Raw genomic sequence first — 14,155 nt, forward strand, 5'->3', positions numbered from 1 at the left:
AAATTCCCAAGACCAGGGCTGGAGGTGAACAAACTCCAGGGACTAGACCCAGCCCCTAAAGACCCTCTCCCGATCCAGAAGGATGGCATGGGGAGGGAGGTGGGAGGGGGGTTCAGGATGGGGAACACATGTACACCCATGGCTGATTCATGTCAATGTATGGCAAAACCACTACAATATTGTAAAGTAATTAGCTTCCAATTAAAAAACAAAAAAAGGCCCTTTCCCTCCTCCTGGAGGAAATCTTGCCTTTCAATAAACAGGGCCCTTGTTCCAACTAAGAGAGCCGAAACTGTTGGGGGCGGGGGGCGGTGTGGGGGGTGCGGAGCAGGGGCCCCAGCACTGCCTTCATGCCTGCAAAAGCCCACTGCCACATGGAGGGATCTGGAACCTTCACACTGCTGTCCCTCCATTCTCATGAGGTTAAGAAATGCTGCCAAGTTCACTGCAATCTACCTCAGCAGGCCTTTACTTAGCAGCAGCTATGCCCCAGCGCTCAGACCTCACTTCTCACGGCACCATCTCATGTATGTTTCACAAAAGCAAGGAGGCAGTATTACTCTCCTTTCAGAGGTGAGGAGTCTGAGGATCAGAAAAGCTGATCAGGGGCCAAAGGCAGAGACCACAGTGGGTAAATGGAGGAGCCCCAGGCCACTTTCACACCATAATGACTGGCCCAGGGCTCCGAATCTGAGCTCCTGGGCTCTGGTCTCCCTCCAGCTCTAATCTAAAGGGAATCAACAGGAAACAGGTCTTACCTTTGTGAACCTTAAGCTTAATGACTATAAAAGGAAAAGAGAAGCCAACTTTTGTTCGCCACCTTCCAATACAGTCAAATAAGAACCCGCTCTGTGACCATGATTCAGCTCAGTTCTCAGAGGTTGCGTGGTGGTTTCCCATCATCAGCTCTCTTAGCAAACAACATGGTCCCTGTCCCCTGCCATTGCTGTTCTCTCAGCTCAGGTTTTCACGGCCTCAGGCATTCACCTACTGTGCCCAGAGGAATCCCTTCACCGCCTGCCTTCCCGGAAGACAGGAAGATCCTTCTCAACAATTAACTCCAGCCCAAAGGAGCAATGCTTGAGCAACCTCAGAGGTCTCTACGCTTATCTTTACTATATCTGATACTCAGGTTTTATTCTCTTCAACCCCACTGTAGGCTCCTTACCCAGAGACCCAGGCTTGACTTCTCTAATATTTGTCACCACTATGACACGACCACCAAGCCTTCGTCCCTGGAGAGAAAGCAAAACAAATATCCATATGTCAACATTTTTTGGGTAACTGCTAGGTCACATAAAATAAAAACTGAAGTAGGAATTAGATTTTTTAAGAAAAATAATATGATATGGTCTTGGCCCCAAACAACTCACAACCCAGTGAGGAAGACGGAGACATAAATGACTGCTAGGATCTGCTGAATCATTTGACACTGGAATTTGCCAGTGACTGGGAGTTGGAAGGGACAGTCACTCTGAAGGATGAGAAGAGTCTGCTCCTGATACCATCTCAAAGGAAATGATGACCAGCTGACTTTAACAAGGTAGAAATTTAATAAGGATAAATGTCAAGTCATGCACTTAGGTCCAAAAAAAACCCACTCACAAGTATAGGGTAGAGAAGATCACATGAGAAAGTCTTAAGGGATTGGGTTGCCCAAAAGCTCAATGACTCAGTGTGATGAGGCTCCTGTAAAAGCGAATGCAGTATCAGGCTGCCCTGAGCAGAATGCTGCATTCACAGTAAGAAAAGTGAGATCTCAAATCTGGGTCCCAGCAATCATACAGGGATGAACAGTCAGAAGTGTGCACATTTCAGAGAGTTGACAGGAGTGTGACACCATGTCCTAACAGGAATGAGGATCGTGAAGCTGGAGTAAGAACAACGTACATGGCTACAAGAGTCATCTTCAAACTAGTCTTGGACTTCACCATTCCGCTCCCAGAAATAGACAACAGAGATATAGCTGACCTAACTTATAGAGGTTGGAGAAGGAAATGGCAAGCCACTCCAGTGTTCTTGCCTGGAGAATCCCAGGGACGGGGGAGCCTGGTGGGCTGCCGTCCTTGGGGTCGCACCGAGTCGGACACGACTGAAACAACTTAGCAGCAGCAGCAGCAACTTATGGAGGCACTGACATTAACCCAAAAGCAGGGGTTTAAAATATGAGAGGGAACAGGCAAAATATCTGATGAAACTGAATACATTACCTATCTCACTATAAAATGTTACCAACTGCAATATCATAAATAGTTATTGATAGGAAAGTAAGAAAATTGTGTCTCTAAGGAAAGGAAAATTACACACTACTCTACACATAGATTCATTCTGTAAAAACAGCAACATACACATACAGCAAACACTGCACTGAAAATGGCATGGGAGACAATGTGGTACGAAGCTCACAACACTGATTACCTATGAGCGGCCAAGTTATTGATAGTTCCAATTCTCTTTTTTACTTCTCTAAATTTTGCTTCTCCATATATTCTCAATGTTTCATAGTGGACATACACTGTAAATCTGGAAAGAAAAACTCTCATAAATGTTTCAAAAGAAAACGGGCTATCTAGAAGCTCTAACATATAAGAAGAGGAATTAGGTTTGTAACGTAAGCAGGAAAGCGGGGATTGGGATTAATGGGTGAAGTTTCTAGGAGACCTTATTTGACTCACTATAAGACAATGGTCTGTGAGAGAAATAAACAGTTTCACTGCTACGGTGAGTTCTCCATCAAAAAGGCTGTGCCTCTAGAATGCTTTGAGACTATCTGGGGATGTACTGCAGGGAAAGCCTCCACGGTGTACAGGGTCAGCTTCTCCTAAATCTATACACTCCAAATCCTTTAACACTGCTCAAGTCAACTATGCTGCAGAATCCATAATACCTCTATTTCACTCTCTATGTAAGTTCACATTCTCATTCAAGCTTTTAGGATCCAGTTCTCTGTTCTCTCACCACATCAGAGCCAACGGAGTACAGCTCAAAGAACATCCAACTGGGAATCAAAGGTTCAGATCCCAGCAGTAGCACTGGAAAGAACACAGCCATGGACGAGTCACAATCTCTAGGAGTCTCAGTCTCCACAACTGTAAAATGGCAGTAAAATGTATACAACCTCACAAGGTAAAGCTGACATTTCAAGATAAAACCTGTGAGACTGCTTTTATAAACAATAAAGTGCTATACAAGCAAAAGACAATACATTCCTGTCGTGAGAGCTTATGCAGAAGTTGGATGGGCAGTTACAGGGATCCTGTTCCACTGGAAGCAGAAAGCTTTAATTCCGAGATCATATGATTCTACCTTGGTGTTTAAGCATCACCTCCACGAAGAGGTCCTCCACTCCTTTTAACGTTCTTCTGACTTCTGACACCACAGAGTATAACAATGATTGCTTTTTCTCAAACTTCTAAGGCTGAGTCTCGATTTTTCACCATGAAGACATTTTCTTGAGACAAGGACCAAGGCTTCCATCTTTATCCTCAACCCCTAGTGCTGCTGGTAACTCACAAACAACTATTGGTGATTCGACTGAACCTTAATAGAACCCCTAGGGCTTCTCAGGTGGCTCAGCGGCAAAAAATTCACCTGCCAATACAGGAGGACACGGGTTTGATGCCTGGGTCTAGAAGATCCCCTGGAGGAGGAAATGGCAACCCGCTCCAGTATTCTTCCCTGGAAAATCCCATGGACAGAAGAGCCTGGCAGGCTACAGTCCATGGGGTCACAAAGAATTAGACACGACTGAACGTGCACTCCAGCTCCAACACCCCAGAACCCCTAGTTAAAGTAAAGCCTAAGGACCAGCACTATTGACATCAATATGGAAACATGTTGCAGTGCTGATTCCCTAGCCAAGTCCCAGCTCCATGAACTCAGAACCTGCATTTTCACAAGATCCCCAGATGACTCCTATGCTAACAAAGTGAGACTGCTGCCGCCAATGTATAGACTACCTTCAAGAAGCAAGGGCCAGGAGCACGCTCATTCAGCAACCTCTCTCTCCAAAGGCCAGCAAAAGGACTGACTCAGCCTCTCACTCATTTCTTCAGCCATTCACTCACTCAACAACCATATATTATGTTCCTATACGATGCCAAGCTCTTTCCTAGGCACCAAGTCTGTTCGCGCAGGTGTAATTGAATGGTAAGGATCCTCTAATACCACAGAGAATGGCCCCATCCCGCTCCCTGACCACAAAATCCAGCTAAAAACAATTTAAGTGCCTCTGAATTCCAGCTCCTCCAACCCTGGCCCAGCGCTTCACATGCTTTGCAGGTGTCAGGGCTGATAACTCTTCACAAACCTCAGAGAACCCACCCACACAACAGCCACAGCTCAATGGTTTGGGCACAGCCCCTTTATATTTCTGCAGGTGTTACATTCCAAAAATACTTCTTCTTACAAAGCATGGCAGGAATTCTACACTGAGGAAAGAAAAGAGGTTCAAGAAGGGCCTGATTTTTCCCGAGGGACAGAAGAGACTAAACCTCTCACAGAGGTTTACATTTTTAAAATGTATTTATTTTATCAACCACATGCTCGCAAGTCAAATATCCCCTCAAAGACATTTTGCAGACAGAGATATTCTGGGAACATACTGGAGGCAGCTTATTTATCTGCCGCTATTATAAGACTAGCCCGAAGGGATGAGTATCAGATGCTATCTCCCGCTGAAATGACAGTCTGCCCGCCTGCCACCTCGATGCCAGGTCACAGCTACTTCATGCCCCCAAATAGCCCCTACTTGGCCCTTAAAAGATTGCCTCTGCCCACCAGTCTTGCAAGAGGCTTCCAATTAGCCCAGGTCACTCCCAATGGGGAGGGCTATCAGTTTGCTCTAAGAATTCTGCAACATCTTTGGGGTCTGTAAACTGACAACAGAAAATGTAATTAACATACAAACATGATACTAATATGGAATACTGCCACAGTGCTGGAAACCCTCGGGGGCTGGTAGGATCCCAGGCAAACTCAGTTCTTGGATTTTATTGTCCAAAAGGGAATTATAAGAAAGCATACTCCGGTCAGCTGCAACTGTCTCAAAGCTCTCTCCTTGGCTATCTTTAACCAAATTATCCTTCTGGTTACAAGATTTAGCAATTAGGAAAGCTTTCTACTTCTCCTGTAGGTCCTCTCTACCTTAGACTAGTAACTGTTTCCTTCCCCACAGTGAGTACATTGGGGTGGCGGCTGGCCTTCTATTCAGTGCAGTATCTCTGGAGCCCAGAAGATAGATACTAGGTCTTCAGTAAAAAAAACTTACAGAATGATGATAATTCATTCATCAAGTATTTAATGAGTGCTGAGTTTTAGGATTAGAATACTAAATACCCAAAGATGAAAAAGAAATAAAGAAATGGTTATTAGGTCTTGTTGACCTTTGGAGACTAAACAAAACAAGAAACGAGGACTATAAAAAGCCTGGATGCAAACTCCAGTGTGAGAGATGAGGGAATTCCTGGAGCAGAGCAAGCCAAGTGCAACAGAAATGGAATTTTCTTATCCACAGCATGTCACACAGATCCACCCCCAGTCTGTAATTCACTGTGTACTGCACGCATTTCCCACACTCCAGCCTCTTACTCTGTGACTGGCCAAATTTCTCATCTGCCTTTTAAAACATCAGTATATACTGTATGGGATATCCTGTCTCCCCACTAACCTGTCTTATTAACAGGAGGATCACAGCTCAAACCACGGTGCACTTCTCAGAGGCATTCTGACTTTATTCTCAGGCCCAGCTGTAAGGCTGTTAGTCTCACATTACAGAGAAGGGCAGGGGTGTGCAGGCTTGCCACAGGCTGTACCTCTGGACCCAAGTCCCATCTCTTCTAAATCCTGTGTTCTCATCACCGACCCACTTCCTCTCCCGGGCGCCTCTCCACCCAGCACCACTGCCCAACAGAAACACAATGTGAGCCACACATGCCATCACACATTTCCTACTAGCCTCATTAAAAAAGGAAAAAAGAAATGTGAAATTAATTTCAGTAACTTCTATTAACCCAGCACACCCAAATATTATTTCAACCTCTAATCAATATAAAAAAAAAAATTGCCAATGAGGTATTTCACCTTCTTTTTTAGTACCAAGTCTTCAAAGCCCAGCGGCCATTGGACACTGATGGAGCAACTCAGTTCTAGGTGTTGAACAGCACTGTGGCTGGTGGCTATGGACTGCACGGGGTGGACCTACTGCGAGCACATCTTACACATGCTTGAGTCTCAGGGAGCCTAACTCCTGTTGTTTCTAAGTACCTAAAGGACATACATAAAGCCTTTTCAGTGGCACCAGTTTCTGCTGGATATGAATTTGGGGAGGCCCCAGATTTCAGCTGACATAGGTTCTCCATGTTTCAGTGACTTGCAGCTCCAACCTTCAAGTCTCATTGTAGCCACACTCCTTTAAGGAAGCTTCTGTAGCTATGCCCCCAACAGAGCCCCCAAAACTTCACACCTCCAAACCTTAACCCCATACTGTGAGTGCCTGCCTGTATTACCCACTATTGGACGTTCCTTGAAACAAGACTCTGTTTCATTCATTGCCCAAGCCTTATCTCCCAACATAGTACTGCCTCAATAAATATTTGCCAGATGCATGGATGGATGGTTGGATAAATGAATGAAATCCCTCCTAACACAAAATCTCTCTCTCTCTAGGCCACAGTTTCCTCCTCTGTAAAATCTCCATGGTTCCTTTCAGCTGTGAAAGTCGACAAGGCCATGGAGCAACTTGCGTTGCTCATGCCTGGGTCACAAATACCAAATGGGGCACTTACCCTGAGCCCACATCGCACAACCAGCTTGACCAGCCATCTGACACAGGAAAGAACACTCAGACTGCACTTGAGAGGTTATTTCTCTGGACCAGTACAAAAGGGGGCAAACCAGATTATTTTCAGGTCTTTAAAAAGTATCCTATAAACTTCCTGCTATTCCAGAGAACTACAGAAATGTCTATGTTCTCTCATGTACATCTTCCTTTTTTTGTTTTTTGGCTGCAACTAGAAGCATTTAGGATCTTAGTTCCCAACCAAGGATAGAACCTAGGCCCCCTGCCATGGAAGTGAAGAGTCTTAACCACTGGACTGATAGGGAAGTCCCTCTCATGTAATTCTTGAATAGCTTCCCTAGCCAATCATTTATGTTTCTTACACTGTTCTTTTTCAGTTGCTAAGTCATGTCCAACTCTTTGCAACCTCATGGACTGTAGAATATCAGGTTTTTCTGTCCTCCACTATCTCCCAGAGCTTGTGCAAATTCATGTCCATTGAGTTGGTAATGCTACCTAACTATTTCATTCTCTGCCTCCCCTTTCGCCTCCTGCCCTCAGTCTCTCCCAGCACCAAGGTCTTTTCCAATGAGTCACCTCTTTCCATCAGTGGCCAAAGTATTGAAGCTTTAGCTTCAACAACAGTCCTTCCAATGAATATTCAGGGTTGATTTCCTTTGGGATTGACTGGTTTGATTTCCTTGCTGTCTAAGGGACTCTCAAGAGTCTGCTCCAGCACCACAGTTTGAAAGCATCCATTCTTTGGCACTTATCCTTCTTTATGGTCCAGCTCTCACACCCCTACATGACCACTGGAAAAACCATAGCTTTGACTATATATATCTTTGTTGGCAAAGTGATGTCTCTGCTTTTTAATATGCTGTCTAGGTTTGTTACAGCTTTCCTTCCAAGGGGCAAATATCTTTTAGTTTCTTAAATAGAAAATGGTTAATTTTTGCCTTTAATGAATGAATATCATTAAAAGATCACAAGGTCAGATTTCAGACTCCAAAGTCCTGGTTTTCATTGCCATTGCTAGCCACTTGGTCATCAATTTCCTTATCCATAAAAGAGGGGCAACAAAATAACCAGATGACAGAGTTGCTGTAATGGCCAGAATGCCTTATACACTGTAAAGGACCAAGCGAATGTAAACTATTACAGAAACTACTTCTTCCGAAGCATGTCAAAGTGAGATGACAGAGCAGTCCACAAATAACACTGCCAGTGGCCAGGCCCAGGCCTGGGGAACTCAGGGAAAAGCTAGAAGGAACCCAGTGCACTCCACTCCTGGGCAAACATCGAACAGGCCCAGAATTCATGGCTGCACAAAACCAAACCCCAGACGTGCTGCCCATCTGAGGTAGCAAGCAGTCCAGAGGGCAGGCCCCCCAGGTAAACAGGCATCTGTCTGCCAGGCCCCACTGGGAGGTGGCCATAGGGGAGGCTGCCTACTGGAGCGCAGAGGACAGCACAAAGGAGCCAGGCATCCGAGCTAGGCAGGGAGTGTCTATCTCAGAAGGGCAGGGCCCCCACTGAGCAAGGGGTGCTGCCCTCTGGCAGGCCAAGCCAAGGAGCTGGAGAAAGAGCTTCATCTGTCCTTTCTTTCTCCTGCAATGTTTTCAGGAGGTCTGAAATTTCCCATACTAATTCTGCCCATTTCAAACAGGAACTAGGTTTGCATGTACGTGTATGTGTGTACATGCATCTTATTATTTCAGAAGAAAGCACTCTGCAGTCTGAGAATGAGTCATCAGCAATCCTTGTCAATGTGCCAGCAGCCTGCCCCTCTTCATTACAAACAGAAAGATAAAAGCTCTTGCACTACATTAGCTGGCATACGCCTCCACAGACAGTACAAATAAATTAATTGTGCCTCATCTCAAACAGCCCGGGAGGTGTGCAGGAGGGGAAAATGCACTCCGTCTTGTTTCATTAACAAATTAAACTGCAATAGAGCCATGACCATTTTCTTACGTACAGACGTCCGGCTATTCGGCCAACTCCAGACAGTGGCCCATTTGGGGCGGCACTACCCAAGGTCCACATGTTGAGAAACCTGTGTCTCCTGCTGAGAGGAGTACACGTCCTTTACCCCTTTCATGGTCCTTGGAGAGGGGATGGTGTGATCCCAGGGGCCACTGTAAGGACACCTGGGGGACCAGAGTCACCCATCTCACGCTGGGCGCTGCTGCAAAAGGGAGGCGTTTCAATCACTTACCCCAGGCAAATAAACAAACCAGTTCTGCGGCCCTGGTATGTACATCACAGTGAAAGAGTCTGCCATCAAGCAAACTCTGTCACGCTGAGGATGGTGAGCATTCCAGAAAGAACAAAGTTATTCAAGACCGACTTGAAAAACAAGTCAGACTCCCCTTCACCGCAAGCTAAGATTACACCCTCAAATACACCTTCCTGCGATTCTTAGACGACTGCTTTTGCAGTGCAGTTAAAAGCAATTTGCTACAACGCTGTGATTTTCTTTATCCTGGTTCCGTACTACATAATTTAGGCAACCTGCATTTTAAAGTTGAAGGAGCAGGACTAAAAAGATGATCCTTTCATGTTTTATCTCCAAAGGGACAAAAACAGTGCTTACAGGGGAGGTGGGGGACAGGAAGTGGGGTGCTGAATGCTAAAAGGAAAGAACAAAGTGGACTCTAAGGAGAAGAGGAAGGGCCCCTCTCCTTTGTAAGGATCACCCCATTAACCAGTGACCTGCAAGGACATTAAGATCCCAAACAGTGAATCCAACTGCAAAATATGTCTGAAGTGTTTATTATACAGATGGCCTCTGGGTTTAGGTACTGGGAATTTTGTTTCTTTTTTGAACTGTAAAATCTAAGAATCTAAAAAATTCCAAGCAGAAAATCTGACCTCACAAGGCTAGGTCCTGCCCATAACAACAACAACAAAAAAGAAACTAAACCTAAAGATGGAGAAGGCACTGGCACCCAACTCTGGTACTCTTGCCTGGCAAATCCCATGGACGGAGGAGCCTGGTGGGCTGCAGTCCATAGGGTCGCTAACAGTTGGACACAACTGAGCGACTTCACTTTCACTTTTCGCTTTCATCCATTAGAGAAGGAAATGGCAACCCACTCCAGTGTTTTTGCCTGGAGAATCCCAGGGAGGGAGCCTGGTGGGCTGCCATCTCTGGGGTCGCACAGAGCCGGATACGACTGAAGCAACTTAGCAGCAGCAGAAGCAAACCTAAAGAAGATAATGATAGGGATTTTCCTGTGATTCAGTGGTTGAGAATCCGCCTTCCAACGCAGCGGGTGGGGGTTCAATCCCTGGTCGGGGAACTAAGATCCAACATGCCGCAGGGCAACTAAGCCCACACACCACAACTAGAGAAGCCTGCAATCTACACAGAAGAACCAACACAGCCAAGAAAAAAGCATTATAATAATAAATTCAACCAGATTCAACCTTATCATAATTGAAGAAATACCAAGTAAACAATGAGGTATCATTGAGCCAAGCCTTTGTAAAAGTAACTTTATCTAATGTAGGCCAAGTGGTTGAAGCTAGTACCTTACTGCTTTGCTGGTGGCATTGTAAACTGGCACAAGTCTTCTGGAAAGCAATTTAGAAATATCCATCGAGAGCCAAAAAAAAAAAAAATTGTGCCCTTTAACCCAGAAATCCTGCTCTTGGGAATCCACCCTAAGGAACTAATCTACAATAAGTATGAAGCCGTATCTCCAAGTATTAGTTATAATAGCACAAAACTGTAGGGGAAAAAAAAGTCTAAATGTCCAATAATAGATGAATGGTTAAATTCAGCCTGTGGGATGATAGATTGTAAGACCATTGAAAATCATTTTGAAGACTATGTAACCATTTGGAAAACATTTGCTTAAGGTTTACTGAAAAGAGCAGAATACAAAATTGGGTCTACATATGATTACAGCTATACAGAAATATGTCTGCATGCAGACAAGGGTTAAAAAGAAAAATGAAAACAGTTGTGGTAGGATAGCGAGCTTGTGGGTGAACTTTTTTCTTTTTTTTCAATCTTTTTATTGTGGTTATAGCATTTTATCTTGTGAAAAAAGAAAAATCATTGGGTGCATATGCAGCTGCTCAACTTGCATTCAAAGGATGAATCAGGAATCTGGGAAACCAAGATGCTGATTTGGGACATGGAACAATTTCTAGCACTAGTCTCTATCCTAAGCTTGCCTGGGTCCCTCCTATCATATCTCTCAGCCAGTGAGGTAGGCTGATGAGCAAACAGATGCTCGGAGAAGCAGGAGGAGGTACCCAAATCTGTACTAAGCTACAAATGACAGATAGGATGAGACTTAACATCAATTCTGCTCTAAGGCCCCAGCCCGTCCTGTCAACTGCTGCTGCTGGTTTCAAGATCCCTCCTGTCTCTGGGAAATAGTTTCCTCCTTAATAAAATGAAGAGGTTCACCTTTCTTCCAGCACTGTGTGGAACCATCCACGTATGGTTCATAAACAGCCTGTATCCAACTCACCTGTAAAGCAGGTGAAAGCTCAGATAAATGGTCCCAAACTGGACCTGGTGAATTAGAGACAGTTCTACTAGACATACTGACGGTCCAACTGAAAGAGTTTTCAAATTTTCGAGGTTCAAACGTGACACACACTCAATAGAAACCATACTTCAAATGTTAACTTCTAGTCTTTTCCCTAGGTCACGATAAGTGGTACAATACTATCTCGTGATGCTGGACAGCAGTAACAAGGGGGAACTGCTTCCCCTTCCAGTTTGTTTTTCGCTTGCAGTACAGCATTGAATCAGTTACACGAGACATGCAAAACTTATTATAAAATAAGGGGCTTTATGTTCAATGATTTTGCCCAACTGTAGGCTGAGGTAAGTGTTCTGAGCACATTTAAGATAGGCCAAGCTAAGCTGTGATGTTTAGGAGGTTTTAAGTGTATCAAATGCATTTCAACTTACACTATTTTCAATTTAGGATGGGTTTTATCAGTTTGATGACATAACTCGTCCTAAGGGGAGGAAGATCTGTAATACTTTCTCAATTTTACATGACAGAAGAAGTCTGATTTTTCTTTACAATTAAAGTATGTAAAAGTTAAGGAATATCAGGATGTAATCCCATAGAGGAAGATCTGTATCTGGGAGTGGAACACCTGAATCTGAATTTAACCAGCTGCCCAGGCAATTCTTCTGCACAGGAATACTTGAGAACCACTAGTTAAGAATCCTGGGCTTCCCTGGTAGTTCAGCTGGTAAAGAATCTGCCTGCAATACGGGAGACACCGGTTCAATTCCTGGGTCAGGAAGATCCCCTGGAGAAGGGATATGCTACCCACTCCAGTATTCTTGGGCTTCCCTGGTGGCTCAGATGGTAAAGAATCCACTTGCAATGCGAGAGACCTGGATTTGATCCCTGGGTTGGGAAGATCCCCTCAAGGAAGGCACGGCAACCCACTCCAGTATCCTTGTCTAGAGAATCCCCATGGACAGAAGAGCCTGGCAGGCTACAGTCCATAGGGTCTCAAAGAGTCAGACACGACTGCCAGAATAAGCACAACAGAGTACAGTTAAAAATCCTGCAAACATCTGCCAGATCCAAACACCAAATTCGTATGTCCACCTCCCCACACATAAGAAAGTCCCCTGGACTGGAGAGGAAGCTGGGTTGGGTTTAGAAGCTTGTACTTGTTCAAATGAGTATTTATCGTCAACGAGTTAAAATGTTTTTGTTTTTAATGTTTAAGATGGAAAAACACAAGAGAGTAATCTGTGTTCCTCAGACACTTCTTTTTCTGGTGAAATAAGTCCTGGGCTCCCAGATGTTATCCAGTTTCACATGCCCATGTTTAGCATAGTGCTGGGAACATAATAGGTATTCAAACCACCTGTTGAAGAAACAGAGACGTGAATGACTGCTCGAGCTGGTAGTGAGGCAATATCTTGCATCCAACTACACTTAATGTTTATTCTGCTTGCTTGTCTGCCCGCACCATGCGGAAAGGCCCATGATGTGGGGGTGGGGTGCAGAGCATCCCCTGTGTCCTACACAGTGATGCTGTGTCCCAGACGCTAGAAGAGGGCCTGGGATGCTGTGCATGTGTCAACAGTGGTTGAGTGAATGAACAGTAGGCACCAGCAAGAGCCAGAAAAACACATGAGGGCTCCTGGATCTGGTCATCTCATCCATAAACAGACACTGTTCCTATAGGAGAAAGGAATCAAGAACTTGTTTACCAAGTGCACATCATGCCCACCATGTGGGCCGGGTACTTCCACACTCACAGGTCCTCAGACATCCAGCAGACTAGATGACATCCAACAGACTAGCAAGTAAGACTAAATGGTTTACCGGAAGACTTAGGCAGTAAGGAAGAGACTCTGGGTTCAAAAGCACATTCTCTACAGTCTTCACTAAATACAAGGTAGTCAAACATGAAAAATAAGAGAATGAATAAAGTCTAAAAGAATGTCCTAGAGAGGATCCACTGTCCAAAGGAAACACACTGTACACACACGTTCAAAGGTGTGGAGTAAACCTGAAGAGGTTTCCCAGAGGGAGCGCCGGGGCCAACCTCACACCAAGCTGTGGACAGGAAATGGCCCTTGCTAGGAGCTGCCTCTTAGCCTGTGGATGCTGTGAGAGCCTCAACTGCTCACCTCAGGACCCATCTCTCTCCCTGAACGCATTAATGGTAGCGCTTACGCTGACCCCAAATTCCCATCAGCTGCAAACACTTTAGACGCCAGTGGACTTTACACCCAGACCACTTGCAGGGTTCTACTGGCTACAGTTATTGAGCACCCATGGGTGCACGTCCCCATGTAATCAAGAGTCAAGATGGATTATGAACTCCAACTGGCCTGGATTCAAACCCTGCCTTCACCATCTTCTGACTGCAAGGCCTTCGTGTCCCAAGCCTCAGTTTCCTCATCTGTAATGGGGGATAATACTAATGCTCACCTCAGAGAGTTGTTTTGAGGGTTAAGTAAAACAATGCCCTTAAAGGAATTACCACAGGACTGGCACACACTCAAGTTCCAGCGGATGGTACCTATTACAACTGGAAGCGCTGTAAAATCTGAACACCAGACGTTTCCCCAGTGCACAAGCGTACACGCTACCTATGTGTCCTGTATTCTCCACTTTTTTCCAATTCCACATAAAAAAAATTCATCTGCTAATACAGGGCATATATTTGTTATTTTTAATAGGCACAGAATAAGTATCTATTCCTTTCCCCAGGAATCAAACTTTTTAATGATTTCCACATTAGATTTAACATTAAATGCAAATTGATCCATAAAGTCACCTAATTAGAAATTAAGCATGCCATAGACATTACCCATGATTTAATTAGAACAACAACACAATATGAAGAGAAATGCCCCTCCCT

General features: G+C 44.7%; 1 protein-coding gene across 4 annotated transcripts in view; it reads right to left on the reverse strand.

The window, feature by feature from the left end:
* The window catches only part of TEAD1 (TEA domain transcription factor 1), a 273,908-nt gene that overhangs the window by 212,740 nt on the left and 47,013 nt on the right, over positions 1-14,155 (reverse strand). Inside the window, exons 3-4 of one of the 4 annotated variants that reach the window (XM_055548597.1) lie at positions 2,419-2,523; positions 1,169-1,235 (exon numbers count right to left, since the gene is read on the reverse strand). The exons of 2 other annotated variants lie outside the window; for them this stretch is intronic. The gene's annotated coding sequence lies outside the window, so the exon portion shown is untranslated. The remainder of the gene's footprint in view (positions 1-1,168; positions 1,236-2,418; positions 2,524-14,155) is intronic. One more of the 4 variants, XM_055548598.1, reaches the window with a different exon arrangement.

This window comes from Bubalus kerabau, chromosome 15, assembly GCF_029407905.1.
Source record: "Bubalus kerabau isolate K-KA32 ecotype Philippines breed swamp buffalo chromosome 15, PCC_UOA_SB_1v2, whole genome shotgun sequence".
In the NCBI taxonomy this organism is placed as follows: domain Eukaryota; kingdom Metazoa; phylum Chordata; class Mammalia; order Artiodactyla; family Bovidae; genus Bubalus; species Bubalus kerabau.